Consider the following 15,611-nt stretch of genomic DNA (forward strand, 5'->3'; position numbering starts at 1 on the left):
GTGGGTGTGTGGCTGCTTTATGTCACACATATACATACTGAAGTTTAGTGCATTATGTAAATGTTTGAATGAGAGTGTAATGCTTTTGAAGGTGCGCGTTAATTAATTCAGATGATTGCTGAATTTGCGAGTGAATGGATTCTGCTGATTGCATGAGTGTATGATTGTGGAATGCATCAGTGAATGGATGAATTACTTGCTGGTAATCTTCATTACTTCTAGTCCTGCTCTTCCTCGTCACAGTAATGTTGTCAACCAGCTCAAACTGAAGTACTGGATCGAGGGAGAGGGACATCAAGGTAATGGCTGCTAGTGAATATGAGAGTGAATGGATGCTGCTGATTGCACACGTTTATGAATGTGCAATGTGCAAATGAATGCTGGTGAATATGACGGAATGAGCTGCTGATTGCAGGAGTGTATGAATTGGAAATGTTTGAGCGAATGTCCTTTTTAAATGAATGTTTGAATGCACATGTGCAAGGGCTGTATGCGTGCATAGCTGTTTGTGTAATGAATGGGTATGGATGGAGGACGGCTCGTCCATAGTAGGCGAGGGAGTCCCGATCCGTCAGAATCCTCGCCCATTTTGGAAGAGCCTTGCCTTAAATTGTCAAAGGGAAATGTGTTTTCCCTTTGACAGTTTCTGTTTAGCCCAGCGTGCACGCTCAATGGACCATGCAAGGTGGGGCATTTGCCTCACCATCCTTGCATGACCCTTTGATGATGTATGCTGGGGAAATGCACATCTGAATGTGCGTGGGGCAATCTTGCGCCACGCAGCACATTCATATGGTCTGGGGCATCGATTCATGGGCATGCATGAACAGGAACCAGGAAGTGCTCTTTGCATCCTGGTTCCTGTTCATGCTGTTGGAGCCATATGGCTTTCAGGGTGGCACCAGCAGTGAATTGCATCTGGACCGTGGCAGACGGTAAGATTGAGTTTAAAGTTTAATGTGTGTGTGTTTGCATGCATGCAAACGAGTGTATGATGTATGGGTATGCACAAATAAGTGTGTGCACGTGTGAATGAGCACATGAACGCTATGTGTGAATGAGCAAGTGAATGTTGTGCGACTCCATGATGTGTGCACTTGTGTTTGCTAGGCTGGGGCACTGATTTTGGTAGCAGGGAGGTAGGAAGGGGCAGGATGTGCTGATTTTCTTTTATTGCACATCTATGATAAAGCAAGCATGATAATTGATCTTATGTGGCTAGACTGGCATGTTTGTGCAGCCAGTCTAGCCATTTCCTACTTTGGCATGACATGTTTTACTGAGCATCTGTGACAAATCAAATATGATCAGTTTTAGTAAGGGGCTTCACTGGCCTTTTGATCATAGCCAGTTTAGTATTTTGTTGCTGTGGCCTGATACCTTTTACTGGGCATCTATTATTTAAAAAAGCATGATAATGTTATTATGTGGTGAGTGTGGCATCTTAGTGCAGCCAGTCTAGCCATTTTTTACTTTAGCATGACCTTTTCTACTGGGCATCTATGATGAAGCAAGCATGAAAAGTGTTATTTGGTTGCTAGACTAGTGTTTTGGTACAGATAGTCTAACCATTTATTACTGTGGCATGGTATATTTACTGGTCATCTATGATAAAGCAAACATGATAGCATAGTTGCCAACCCTACAGCTTTTTAAGCACTTCTACCGCCTACAGATTTGGGTACTTGATCCTACTGCTATTTTTAGTGTGTGTCAAATTGCGTTATGGCTCCCCAGGCGTTGATGCATGGGAGCGAGACATGGACACAGCCAGTAGCTGCAGAATGAAACTTTGCACTGTTTTTACCACTTCAGAGGCTGTCTCCTGGCGTGATCTCTTCTGCCATCTCTAGCGTTCTTGCAGTTTTGCCCTGTGCATAAGTCTCTCTTTTACCCTGCAGTCAGACTTGTGCAATGGTGTTCCATATTGTGTCTAAGTTGTATGTTATGGCTCCAGTCTGTCTTTTTCTTCTGCAGCTTAACCCTTCTACCACAGTCCTTCATCCTCCCTTGTAGTCGATCTTTCCCGGCTGTCTTTTGTTATTCAGTCCCCCCCCGCCCATTGAACAGCAGCCACACTCTTGCCCTGCAATCGCACTTACTACTACAGGGCACATCGTCCCTGTGGTTGCTTTTCATCCATGACACAAAATCTTCTTTGGTTTCTAAGTTGTCCCTTCCAAACATCTATCCCTCTCAGTTCTCAGTTTGTCCCCTACCAAGTTTGTGATTCTGCAGTCCTTGCCTTTGTTGTTCATGTCATTCTGTAGTCTTGTAGTTTTATTTTCACCACTATAAAATAAGGACTGCAAGTACCATAATGCACAGTGATGGCCAGAGCTGGCTGGGCATTTCACACATAGAATGAGGTAACATGTTATCTTAATAGACTCTGACACAGGCATTTAGCTTACTGTTATGTTTGATGTAAATAGAATCACAAATAAAGCATACACAAAGGTCACGTTGGTCATGTTAACGGATCGGCATTACTTTATAATTCATGCAAATGCCAGAGAACCAATTGCCCACGCTGCAGAATGTAATGGAGCATAAACAGTTGTGGTAATTTAATTGCCAGCTAGGCGTACGGCCCGCAGTGTAGCAGCTACCATGCTTCATGACAGACCCGAGATCCGACCAGGGCCACTCCCCCCCAAAAAACAAGCATTGGCAAAGCCAACCGTTTTGTCTTTTATGTATTCATGGGATAGCCGTTTGTCTGACACTACCATAATAGTACTACTTGGCCATAAAATGGAAAAAGCAGGAATAATGTGTGGTTACCTGGCCATTTGATAACAGTGCCTGACAAATACCTTTCTAATACCTGTACATAAGCCAGAAAAGCTGGCTTTGTCAATGCTTATTTCTAGCAGGACTTCAGTGCAAGGAACATATATAAAAACACCGGGCCTCATTACGACCCTGGAGGTAACCATGCTGCTTTTTGCGGCATGGCTACCCCCTTTCCGAGTACCGGGTTTGGGTTCCCTGAATGGGGACATACCAGGCCATTCCGACCTTGGAGGGCCCGGTATTTCCTCATTCAGGGAACCCGGACCCGGTAAATACCCATTCCCACTTGAGTCCCCATAGGGCTCAATGGGAATGAGGAGGATGCAAACAACGGGCCCGTTAATGACGGGTCTGTCTTTGCATCCTAGTCTGCTTGCGGGACCCGCTAAGGACGCCTGGTTTTACCAGGCATCCATAGCGGGTCCCGCGAGGTGTCTTCGTAATGAGGCGGCATTTTTATTACACAAGGAGCATGTTACAACTGCAATTAAGCCATTATCTCTCAGCCGACTGCTTCGAAGTAACACTCACAGGCCAATGTTTGATTTTACTGCTTGATAGAACAAGCTCTAAGAGATCCCAGCAGGATGTGCTTTGGGCGGGGAGAGGCAGCTACTAGGTGGCAATGGTCATACATATTATCATAGCCAGAGGCAGCCAATGGGTGGGTAAATCACCAAGTAACTCCCACAAGCTGTGTGTCCTTCCTCACATATTGGCTGTACTCCAATCCAATTCAGGGGGTAATTCATAGAATTCAGAGCACAAGTGGTGCACGCGGCTGGCGCACAGTGTGCACGTGCGGCAGTCTGCGCGAGCTGCGTGCGCCAAAATCCATTTCCGCGCACAGCGTATTCATGGATTTTAACATCCAAAACCAGCCGTGGTGCAGCAACCCTGCAGCAGTGCCAGTTATGCCCCCAACCCCTCCCCGTGCGCCATGAACAGCGCACAAATCCCATACATGGCGCACAGACCAGTGGACCAGCATACAGCCCCCCAACCACGAAATGGTCTTTAAAAATCCCTGTGCACTCCTCCGAATACATGTACCGCACTGCGTGGGAAGTATTACATGCGATTGGCCCTGTGCGAGCGGGGTATGTGTATTTCTGGGGTGCACGGGAAGTTTCACATGCGATTGGCCCTGTGCGAGTGGGGTATGTGTATTTCTGGAGTGCGCAGGAAAAGTTTCACACGCGATTGGCCCTGTGCAGGTGGGGTACGTGTATTTCGGGTGTGCGCAGGAAGTTTCACACACGATTGGCCCTGTGCGGGTGGGGTACATGTATTTCTGGGGTGCGCAGGAAGTTTCACACACGATTGGCCCTGTGCGAGCGGGGTATGTGTATTTCCGGGCTGCGCCGGAAGTTTCACACGTGATTGGCCATGTGCGAGCGAGGTATGTGTATTTCAGGGGTGCGCAGGAAGTTTCACATGCGATTGGCCCTGTGCGAGCGGGGTACGTGTATTTTGGGGGTATGCAGGAACTTTCACACGCGATTGGCCCTGTGCGAGCAGGGTACATCTATTTCCGGGGTGCGCGGGAAGTTTCACATGCGATTGGCCCTGTGTGAGCAGGGTACGTGTATTTCGGGGGTGCGTGGGAAGTTTCACATGCGATTGGCCCTGGGCGAGCAGTGTACATGTATTTCTGGGTTGCGCAGGAAGTTTCACACGCGATTGCCCCTGTGCAAGCGGGGTACGTGTATTTCAGGGGTGCGCGGGAAGTTTCACACGCGATTGGCCCGGTGCGAGCGGGGTACGTGTATTTCGGGGGTGCCCCAATGAATTGGCAGTGTGTGTCCTCCCAGGTGTGCCCTCTCCGCCCTCCCAGGGCCTGCAGTCAGACCCCAACACAGGGGTACACACTGCACCCCTGGCCATGCCCCACAGGCAGCCCATCCACCCTGCTGAAGCCCCCCAGCCAGCCCACATGTCTCAATGCACAAGTGTGCACTGATTTATGTCCCCCAGCACCCCCATCCACCCAGCATTGAGGGGCACCTGCCAGCAGGCCCCGACTCATGTCCCCCAGCACCCCATCCACCCAGCATTGAGGGGCACCTGCCAGCAGGCCCCAACTCATGTCCCACAGCACCCCCATCCACCCAATATTGAGGGTCACCTGCAAGAAGGCCCAAACTCATGTCCCCCAGCACCCCATCCACCCAGCATTGAGGGGCACCTGCCAGGAGGCCCCAACTCATGTCCCACAGCACCCCCATCCACCCAATATTGAGGGTCACCTGCCAGCAGGCCCCAACTCATGTCCCCCCGTACACCATCCACCCAGCATTGAGGGGCACCTGCAAGCAGGCCCCGACTCATGTCCCCCAGCACCCCCATCCACCCAGCATTGAGGGGCACCTGCCAGCAGGCCCCGACTCATGTCCCCCAGCACCCCATCCACCCAGCATTGAGGGGCACCTGCCAGCAGGCCCCGACTCATGTCCCCCAGCACCCCATCCAGCCAGCATTGAGGGGCAGGCACCTGCCAGCAGGCCCCGACTAATGTCCCCCAGCACCCCATCCACCCAGCATTGAGGGGCACCTTCCAGCAGGCCCCGACTCATCTCCCCCAGCACCCCATCCACCCAGCATTGAGGGGCACCTGCCAGCAGGCCCCGACTCATGTCCACCAGCACCCCATCCACCCAGCATTGAGGGGCACCTGCCAGGGTATCAGGTAATAATATCCCCATATGTATAGTCGCCGTAAATAATATCGCCGGGAAAATGTTGTGGCGATATTATTTGGGTGACCATATATATGGGGACAGGGGCAGAAACAAAAAGTTTGGGGGTTGCAGGGGTGTCCCCCGCATGTTCCATGCAATAATGTCGCCACAAAAAACGGCCATTTTTCGGTGAGATTTTTGCATGGCGAGATTTTTGTGGCGACATTATTACATGGAACCCCTGCCAGCAGGCCTGACTCATGTCCCCCAGCACCCCATTCACCCACCATTGAGGGGCACCTGCCAGCAGCCCCCAACTCATGTCCCCTAGCACCCCATCCACCCAGCATTGAGGGGCACCTGCCAGCAGGCCCCGACTATGTCCCCCAGCACCCCATCCACCCAGCATTGAGGGGCACCTGCCAGCAGGCCCCGACTCATGTCCCCCAGCACCCCATCCACCCAGCATTGAGGGACACCTGCCAGCAGGCCCCGACTCATGTCCCCCAGCACCACATCCACCCAGCACTGAGGGGAACCTGCCAACAGGCCCCGATTCAAGTCCCCCTGCAACACGAAAGGAAGCTGCACAATCATGGCCCTCATGTGCACCATGATTCCACAGCACACCACCCCAGTCTTGACATGCAATGACTTCACCAATCCACCACACACTGACATGCCTATCTCACGACACAAATCAAAAGTCAACCATGTACATCAACACATGTCGGTCACACACACACACACTGTTTGCCATAGATTGTACAAAACCACAATTTGACATGAATGAACCCAATGAGCGAATCCCACACATGGAATTAAAATATCAAAATGTATTATTAACAAAATCAATGTAATTAAATGAAAATAAAAAAAATACAAAAATGAAATGAAATGCATGTCCAAAAATATGAAAAATGTAATGTAGATGCAATCCAAATAAATCCAGAAGAAAAATGGTCCAAAATCATTGTCCACCAAAAAATTCCAAAGGAAACGTAAAAATGAAAATCCATTGCCCCATTGGTGAAATTCAAAGAAAATGCACACATAAATCCAAAGTCCAACTATGTACAATCAATTTTGAAAGAGTACATGAGCTAAACGAAAGAAATGAAACCTATCTAAAAAACTACCTACAAAAGTGTGGGGCATAGTCCAATCACCCCAAAAGAAATGAAAACTAAGAGGAAACCTAACACTAAACACTATTTACAATGGCGGCAGGCTAGTCCGACGGCTCACTTTCCGATGTCCCGGGACAGGGCATCATCGAACTCCTGGTCAATGTCCTGGAGGCGGTCCTCTTCCATGGCCCCGAGGGTTTGCAGGGACGATGCCATGTTGGACTCCAACTCCCTGCGAATAGCCTCAAGGCACTCAGCCCGCCTCAGTGCCCTCCGCATGGAGTTCTCCACACTGACCATTGTGAGCCGTGCCTCTTCTGCCCACCACCGCTCCGCATCTATAAGCCGGCCCAACCGCAGCCACATGGAAGACACACCCATTCCAGGGTCCTTCTGCCCTCTGGCCGATGCCTGCCCCTCTGATGTCGATGGCCCTGCGCCATCATTGCTCCCACCTAGAGCCTGCTGCTGCTGCTGTTGTCCATGTGCCCTGTCCGATGATGCCTGCACATCCTCCATCTGCTGGTCTCCAGTTGTTGTGGTGTCCACCCCTGCTGGACCGCCGACTCCCGACTGTGGCAGGGATGGGATCTCCACCAAGCTGGCTGTGTTGGTCAGGCCAGGTCCACAGGGGGACCTGGTGGAATCTGGGCCAGAAGACGGCAGGGAGAACGACTGGCGCATAGTCTCCACAGAGGAGGAGAGGTCCGCCAGAGTGTGCGACACATGTAGGAACCCACCGACCAGGACCCCTCCCAACAGTGCCACGTCGTGATGCTGCTCTTCGTGATTGCGTGTGTGCTCTCCCCAGGAAGCACGCATGTCATCACGAATGTCACGCATGCGCAACGTGACACCAATCAGGATGCAGCCCATACGGTCATGGGACCCCTGGTCCGCAGGTAGTGGAGAGGCAGATGACGTGGGCCACCCCCTACCTGCAGATGGGCCTGGGACGGGGCATCCCTGCTGGTGCATGCTGTTGCAGTCACAGGATCAAGGACAGCGACATGCACAGGTCCCTCCACGGTGACCTGTGCTGCCTCCTGGCCCTGGACTGCACCACTTGCACCAGTGGTACTATCCCACCACACCCCATGTGCGGCTCAGTAGCGGGATCCTCCTCCTATGTGGAGACCACCAACCTGGATGTCTCTGCACCGTCTTCCGCCATTGCAAGCCCCTGTGGGGGCTCACCAGGCCCTTCCGCTACAGCCATAGTGGCAGACGCGGCACCAGTCCCCTCGCTCCCGGATGATGGCAATTCCTGGGAGGGTGGCTGGGTCTTGCGTCGCTGCCCGGTGCAGGCATCCCCGCCGCTTGGCTCCACAGCGCTGTCTTCGCCCTCTTCTTCACTCGACGCTGCATAGAGGGAGACATAGAACACAAGCATCAGGGTACAGTACAATATTCCCCTAGAAAGGAAGCAATAACACATGAGTGGCACTGTCAAATGTCACTTCCATCCTGCCCCTCCACAACACATGGGTGAATGCACACAACACACATGCAGAAACAGGCACGGCGCCTGCAATCAACATCAGCATCCATGTACAAGGGCCTCCCTTAACCAAAATGTTGCCTTAAAACTCACATGCATCATGGCTCATACTGATCCCATGCACACACATCACTGGAGGGTCATGCATCATGGCTTGTACACCACAGACACAGTGGATACAACGGTGACCGCACTGCATGAGTGAATCTACACATCATCACGGACATGTGTCATGCATCCATGGCGTTTCAAAGTCACACAAACACTTCTCAGAAACACACACATGTGCACCATACATGTACATGAGAGCAGCACCCATCCCTCACCCCCCCTCCATGTGCAAGAACAGAGACTGGCATGCATTCATGTGTGCATTCTGCATACAGCTCCCCATGTTGCATTGCAACACATGCACCATCCATGTGGTTCACACATTACTGATCTCACATGCATGACCATGATGTCCCTGCACACACAAATCCATACATGGCCTATGTTACACATACAGGCAAGTATCAGACTACCAGCACACCGCAACATGCCCTGTCTCACACAGCAATGCTCTGCCACTTATCGCTCAACTCTAGACGGGTCTGCCTCTGAAGGATCTGGGCGTGGAGCGCTGGGCCTACGCCTTCCAGGACTCTCATCTGGAGGTTGCTCATGCTGACCCGGCACCCCTCTGCATCCTCTGCCTTCACGAGGCACCAGGCCTTGTAGAGGTTCCTGGACCTGAAGTCCTCCCAGCGCTTCCAGACGTGCTTGATGTCGTGGGTTGCCACCCCCTCCGCATTGATGGCAGCCACTACGTCCTCCCAGATCCTCTCCCGTCCTTCCTTGTAACATGATGTTCCGAAGAGGGCATCATAATGCCCCAGGACATGCTCCACCAGGACACCAACTTCCTTCTCACTGAAGCTGGTGGCCCTCTGCCTCTCTGGCTGGGGGTCGCCAGTGGTCTCAGATGGTGCTTGCCCCAACATGGCGACCCCCGAGGCAGGCGTGGGTGGGCAACTGGGTCCTGGGGCTGGGCTGTGGAGCGATGGTATCCCAGTTGGGAGTCTTCTGTTCCAGCAGGGGTGGACACAGCAACTGGACCCCTGCAGATGGCTGACGTGCAGGCACCAAATAGCAGAGCATTTGGGCAGCAGGCAGGCAGCAGCAGATGGCTGGTGGGAGCATGCTCGGTGCTCTTGGGGGCAGGAAATTGGCCTTTTGGGCAGGAGCGTGGTCTTCCATATGTTTTCGCGTGGCCAGCTTGATATGGCGTGATTTGGCACGTGAAAAAATTGCACGTCAGCGTGAAATCCGAGGAAAGGCCCTTAGCGCGTAAGTGACGTTACGCGCGTGGGCGTTCCCCACAACACGGGTGCATAGTGAATCAGCACGTGAGAAAACTGCACGTCGCCGTGCTATTGGAGGAAAGGGCCTTAGCGCGTAATTGCGTAAGTGTGTGGGCTGGCTTAAAAGGTACGAGTATCATGCTATTTTCTTGTACGTGCTTTTTGTGGAGAGCGAGCGGGTGATTCTTGTACTTCTTGTCGGTTCACATGCGATTACTTCACATTGTTTCCAGTTCGTACTCCCTGTTTCCTCAGACTGCGTTCTTTTCTTCTTTTGGCGGGGGTGTTGCCAATGTTGCCAATGCGCACACGCACATCTTTTTCACGTTCTTTTTCAAGGCAGACGGTGAGTCGCGCACGTATTTTGCAACTGTGGTTGCCCCATATGTCGCGTACCCCTTCAGAGGTCATTGTAGGCAGGTTCATTTTTCCATGCACATGGTCTACCAGGGGTTCGTGCACGTGTACTTTTGTTTTTGGGGTGCCAGTGCATTGGTGACCCGTCATCTTCCCCCAGGGGTCACAGACAGCCTTGCTAGAGCACTAGGGTACGAATTCCATCTAGTACCCTACCCCTTTCACCCCTATTGCCCAGGACAATTGTTTACTGCAACTCCCATATGCACAACAACATCAGTGCCATGGTTCGGAGGCGACCAAGCAGTAAGGGAGGCAAAGGTGGGTGATCTCAAAGAGGTGGGCGCGGTAGGCACGGTAGGGGACGTGGCCAGGATTTGCAGGGTGCCCCTAGAGCCCCGTGTGTGGAGGACCAATCGGGGCCACCTATGCCCCCCCATTGGTTATGGGAAACGTAGCTGACACCATCCCAGCTCAGCCCTTGTTGGACCGGACCATTTTGTCAACTGAACTGGCACAGGATGACTCCCAGGCTGACTCCCAGGTCACCAAGTCTAAGCCACATGTGGTGGTGAAAGTTGCTGTCACCAGGCCACGTGGATCTGGGGCAGAAATGTCATCTGCTGCCCCAAGTAGCCAGGGTGGGGAGGATGCAGGGGCAGCTGCAGCTCAATCCACCCCAGCTCCAAGTTTCCCAGCCGGGACAGTGTCAGCCAAGGTCCATCACACCGACGTTGGCCCTGCCAACATCACCCTGCAGCCAATGCCTGCACCAAGACCTTTGGTCATTGTGCCTTTACAGGCTTCAAGTACCCAGTCCACCTCCACTTCTGCCCCTACTGTCCAGAGCGGCATAAGCCACTCAGGATCTGCAATACCATACAAGGAGAAGAAGAAGGGTGCTCTAGCACTACAGGCTGAGACCCCAGACACGGCTACACACTTCGGCACGTCAAGGAAGCCTAGCTTTAATGACGCCGAACTTGATGCACTTGTGGCCTATGTGTTGGCACATAGCCGTGAAATGGTGGTGACTGCAGGGTGCAAGACTACACCTGGTCAACGTAGGGCCCACTGGCAGACCATCTCGGACCACATTAGTGCCCTTGGATTTGTGAGGCGCACAGCTGATGATTGCTACAAGTGGTGGAATGACCTGAAACGCAGAGCAAAGAACAAGCTGGCTTCAAGTCATGCCTCTACTCTGGTGACTGGCGGTGGGTCTCCACAAGAGGACGACTAACTCACTGAACATGAGTCTGTTGTTGGAACCTTTGTCACAGAGGAACAGATCCAAGGCGTGGGAGACCTACCAGATTATGAAGCATTGTCCAGTGAGTGCCCATGCATGTGTGTGTAATCCATGTGTATGTTGTTTGGGTGGCGTGTTGTGATTGAGTGCCAGGTGAGGGTGTGTAGTCCTGAGTGGTATGGGTCACCCATGTGCTTCCTCCAAACCATTCACTGCCCTTGGATTTGGGTATGTCCCTTCTGACCACAGTAGCCAATTAGCACCACATTACTGCAGTTGACCTTGAACTGTCATCTTGCAACAACATTGTTCAGAATTTTCAGTATTCATTCAGCCTGATTGTTTCAATCCTCCCATTTTTGCAATGCCTTTTTCAGCCCTAATGCCACATATGTGACATGCTTCTGTCATATATTACACCCCACAATGGCCGACATTTATTGTCTTGTTATGGGAATGATTTGACCATTCAGGCTGATTGAGTAAGGGCCTGCTCACATTAATTTTTGGGGCCTGTTTGAATGTGGAACATGATTGTCGTTTCCTGTCATGTTGAAGTGACCAACCATTGATGTAGCCATCTGCCTGCCATCACTGTATAATTGTACACTGGATGTGTTGCAGTGTGTGGCACATGCGTATTTTGTCACACTATTTGGAATTTTTCATCTCATCATGTCCATCTCACATGGATGGGTGACAGTACTCATTCACTAACATATGGCTGTACTTGTCAAATGTGCCATGGTATCCTACGTGCCATCCGTGTCCTGGTATGTGTCATGTATGTGGATTGCCCATGCCACTCACAGGCTAATGTGTGATGCCAGTGCTATCCAGCATGCAGCACATGTGTTGCTTTTCCATCTTGGAGTCCTCATTGTCTGCTTTTTGCCTCCCCTTCCAACTCATTGACAGTGCATACATGTCAGGGTTATACTCTTGTGGGACATGTGTAATTCATGTACTGGATCGATGGCTTGTCAGGCCTATGTGTGTGCTATGGTGCACATGCCTGTTTCCATTTGTTGTCTTTCAAGTTTTTCCAGGTGATGACGCACTTGATGCTGTTGAGGTGGAGGAGATGGTGCAGACCCAGGAGGAATATCAGCCACGACCGGGCACCAGTGGAGGACGTGGGGTGGTGGTGGGTGAAAACTCAATCCTCCTGCAGGCCATACTCTCCATGGGTGTCTCTGGGTGTACCTCCCCAGACCTCTATGATTCAGGTGCTGAATCGGACAGTGAGATTTATGTGCCGTCGCAGGTGACTATTTCTGGCAGGGATGCTGTTCTGTCCAACCCACCTGCACGGGGGGTAGACCCCTCTATGGGGACGTCAGTGTTGGTAACTCCGCCTTTGGTGGTTACGGATGCAGGGTCACACTCCACAACATCTGATCCTGTTCCTGGGCCAGCAGATCAGAGGGGGAATGCATTACTGCAGCCTCAGGCAATGCCAGCAGAGCAAGGTGCAGATCGCCTTGCCCCAAACAGGTGTGGTGCCCGCCAAAGTGGTGGCCGTATGCCGCCAGGCAATACTGTATGGGAAAACCACATGTATGGTATTGCAGCACAACAGGAAGCATCGGTTGAAATTATGGCTCAGGCAATGGAGAGGGTGGCCACTTCCATTCTCCCCCCTGAAAGGCAGATGGGGCTCCAACAGCAGGCAACAGACTCCATTTGCCAATCACACAGGGAGGACATGTTGGCGTCCAACAGGGATCGACGGGCGGCACTGGAGACTCTGCACAAAGCCATATCTGTAGTGTCCCAGGGCAGCAGGGAAGCCCTGAGGTTAGAACTCCATTTCCTCAGGGAGACTCTGGGTGAACTTGAGGCTTCCCGAAATTTTAGGTCAGAACAGCAGCTGGAGCGTACTATCATCCTCCAGAACCAGACCTTCCAGACCCGCATGCTTGCTGCCATGGAGGACAATACCAGGGCTTTGCGTGAGCTGCCTCCCATAGCACCGCCACCTCCTGATGTAGCAGCAGAGGGTGAAGAGAGCGACAGTAGTTCTCCCACATTAGCATAGCCGTGCAGGCCATGAGCCCATGGAGGTATTTTTTTTTCGCAACATCCACGCAGGTGGGTGTTGGGGTGCACCCTGTCCTCGAACCTCCTGGGTGGCCTCCTCCCCCCCTCGTGTGTTGCCTTGTGTGACTCCCGTGGGCATCCACTGTGTATTCCAGCTGGGCACATGCAGGCTAGTCCTGTCTTTGAGTTAGATGCTTGGGTTCCTGACACACACACCCCTCCTGCTTCCCCTTTCCATGGGCTTGCAAAGGGTGTGACCAAGTGACAGTGATTTACACAGTGACATTGGTCTCCCATGAGCTGTGTAGGCAGTCTGTAGTCAAAACTGTGTGGACATCCCTAGTGGGGATTGTTGTTGGATTGAACACTGCATGGTGTATTGATATGTGCTTGTGCATCCATGTATTTCTCCTTATTCACATGTACCTTCTTCATGTCTTCACAAGGCCGTCTCCTTTGCAGATGCAGTTCATGTTGTATGCAGTACACTGACACATTTGCCTGACAGCAACGTTCTGGAGTTGGAAGGGGTCTATGTGCTGGCTTATTCAGGTTGTGAGACTTGCACTGCTTTGATTTTGTACTGTCATATTTTGCCACTGTTTCATCCTGTGTTGCTGTATTGTGTTGCTGGTAAGTATTTGTTCAAGTGTGCTATTTCTTATTGATTACTGGGAGCATATTGTCTGTGGCCTGTTTACATTTGGGACAGTGCACTTTGTGACACTTGTGTCATGTGCTGTGCATTCATTTGGTTGCTTTCACATTGCATGACATGCCATGGTGTGTGTTCGGTAGCTGAGATAGGGAGAGGTTGGGTGACATGGCACTATTTTCATATTGTATTTTGCAAGGGGTAGTCATTCATGCAGCATGAATGTGTGTCTTTTTGTCACACAGCATTGGTTGTCTTTAAGTAGCTAGGGATGCACTCAATGTAACCCTTCCAGGTAACCATTCTCAGGCTGGTATGGTTGTGACAGTTGACTGTCCCTTATGTCATCATCATTGATTGTCAGCTGGTATGTGCCAGGGCTGTGTGCACCCATAGAGGTGTGATTTTAGGTGAAGTAATTAGCCATCAGCTGGGTACAGGCTGCCTCACCATGTGCCCTTTCCCCTCCCATGCGCAGCAGCTGTGCATTTGCTTGGGGTTGTGGGGGCACCACCATGTCCACCGGCAGGACTGGCGGGTTGCAACATTGTGCAGGACACAGGCTGCCACTATGATCCTGCACACTACTGGGGGCGCGTATAGCAGCTGCCCACCAGAGCGGTCAAGGGAGCGAAAGCGTGACTTGAGCACTCTGAATGTGCGCTCCACTATGCCCCGGGTTGCAATAGGGGCTGTGTTGTATCTTACCTCTGGTGGTGTGGTGGGGTTCCGAATAGGCGTCATCATGTGTGTGCTCAGAGGGTAGGCACTGTCCCCTGGGGAGGTGATGATGGGTATCATTAGTGGGGTTGTGACATTACTCAGTATCTGACATGCATGAATGTGCAGAGGCATTTATACTCACCAAGCAGCCATGTATCGCTATGCCGCCCAGCTTCTAAGTCCCGGTTTAGGGTGAAATTCTGAAAATGAAACTGTCATGGGTGGACCCTGGATAGTTGGCATATACTGAGGTGATGATTCCCTTGGCATCACATACTACCTGAACGTTGATGGAATGCAAGTGCTTGCGGTTTCTATAGATGTGCTCAGTTGCCCTGGGAGGATCTAGAGCCACATGGGTGTAATCAATGGCACCTAGCACTTTGGCGAAGTGTGCCACCCCGTAAAAGTCCTGGACGGCAGCCTGCCTTTCTGCAGGTGTTCTGGGCATGTATATGTGCCTGAGAACTGAGGAGCGTGCAGTCATGATGGCCAACACCTGGTGTAGGCAGCGTGACTGCATGGCCTGTGACACCCCCCCCACTATGACTATGGCACTTGTCCACTGAAATGAACCAGTGGCCAAGAAGTGCAGTACATTGAGCACCTTTTCCAAGGGGCTCAGTGCTTGGGAGCACAGGGTGGGTGATGTGAGGTCATCCTCCCACTCACTCAGCAGGTCGAGTATTATGTGTGGTGGAAACCTGTACCTCCCATACACCTGGTCATCAGGCATCCCAAAAAGGCTGGTCCTGGGTGTAAAAATTCTGAGCCTGACTATCCTCCTCCTCCTGCGGTGTCCCACGACCACTGCTCCGAGGAACGGTATATTCATCATAGTGTCTGACTCACTCAGCGGGTCGAGTATTATGTGTGGTGGAAACCTGTACCTCCCATACACCTGGTCATCAGGCATCCCAAAAAGGCTGGTCCTGGGTGTAAAAATTCTGAGCCTGACTATCCTCCTCCTCCTGCGGTGTCCCACGACCACTGCTGCGAGGAACGGTATATTCATCATAGCGTCTGAGCTTGTTTGTTGTTTGCGCGCACTTTTATGCTGCGCGGGGCCGCGTATGCCTGCTTCCTGCTGGTGTATGTGTTTACGGATTAGCGCGTCTTTTTTGGCG

Source organism: Ambystoma mexicanum, chromosome 2q (assembly GCF_040938575.1).
Source record: "Ambystoma mexicanum isolate Mex_15411 chromosome 2q, UKY_AmexF1_1, whole genome shotgun sequence".
Classification (NCBI taxonomy): Eukaryota; Metazoa; Chordata; class Amphibia; order Caudata; family Ambystomatidae; genus Ambystoma; species Ambystoma mexicanum.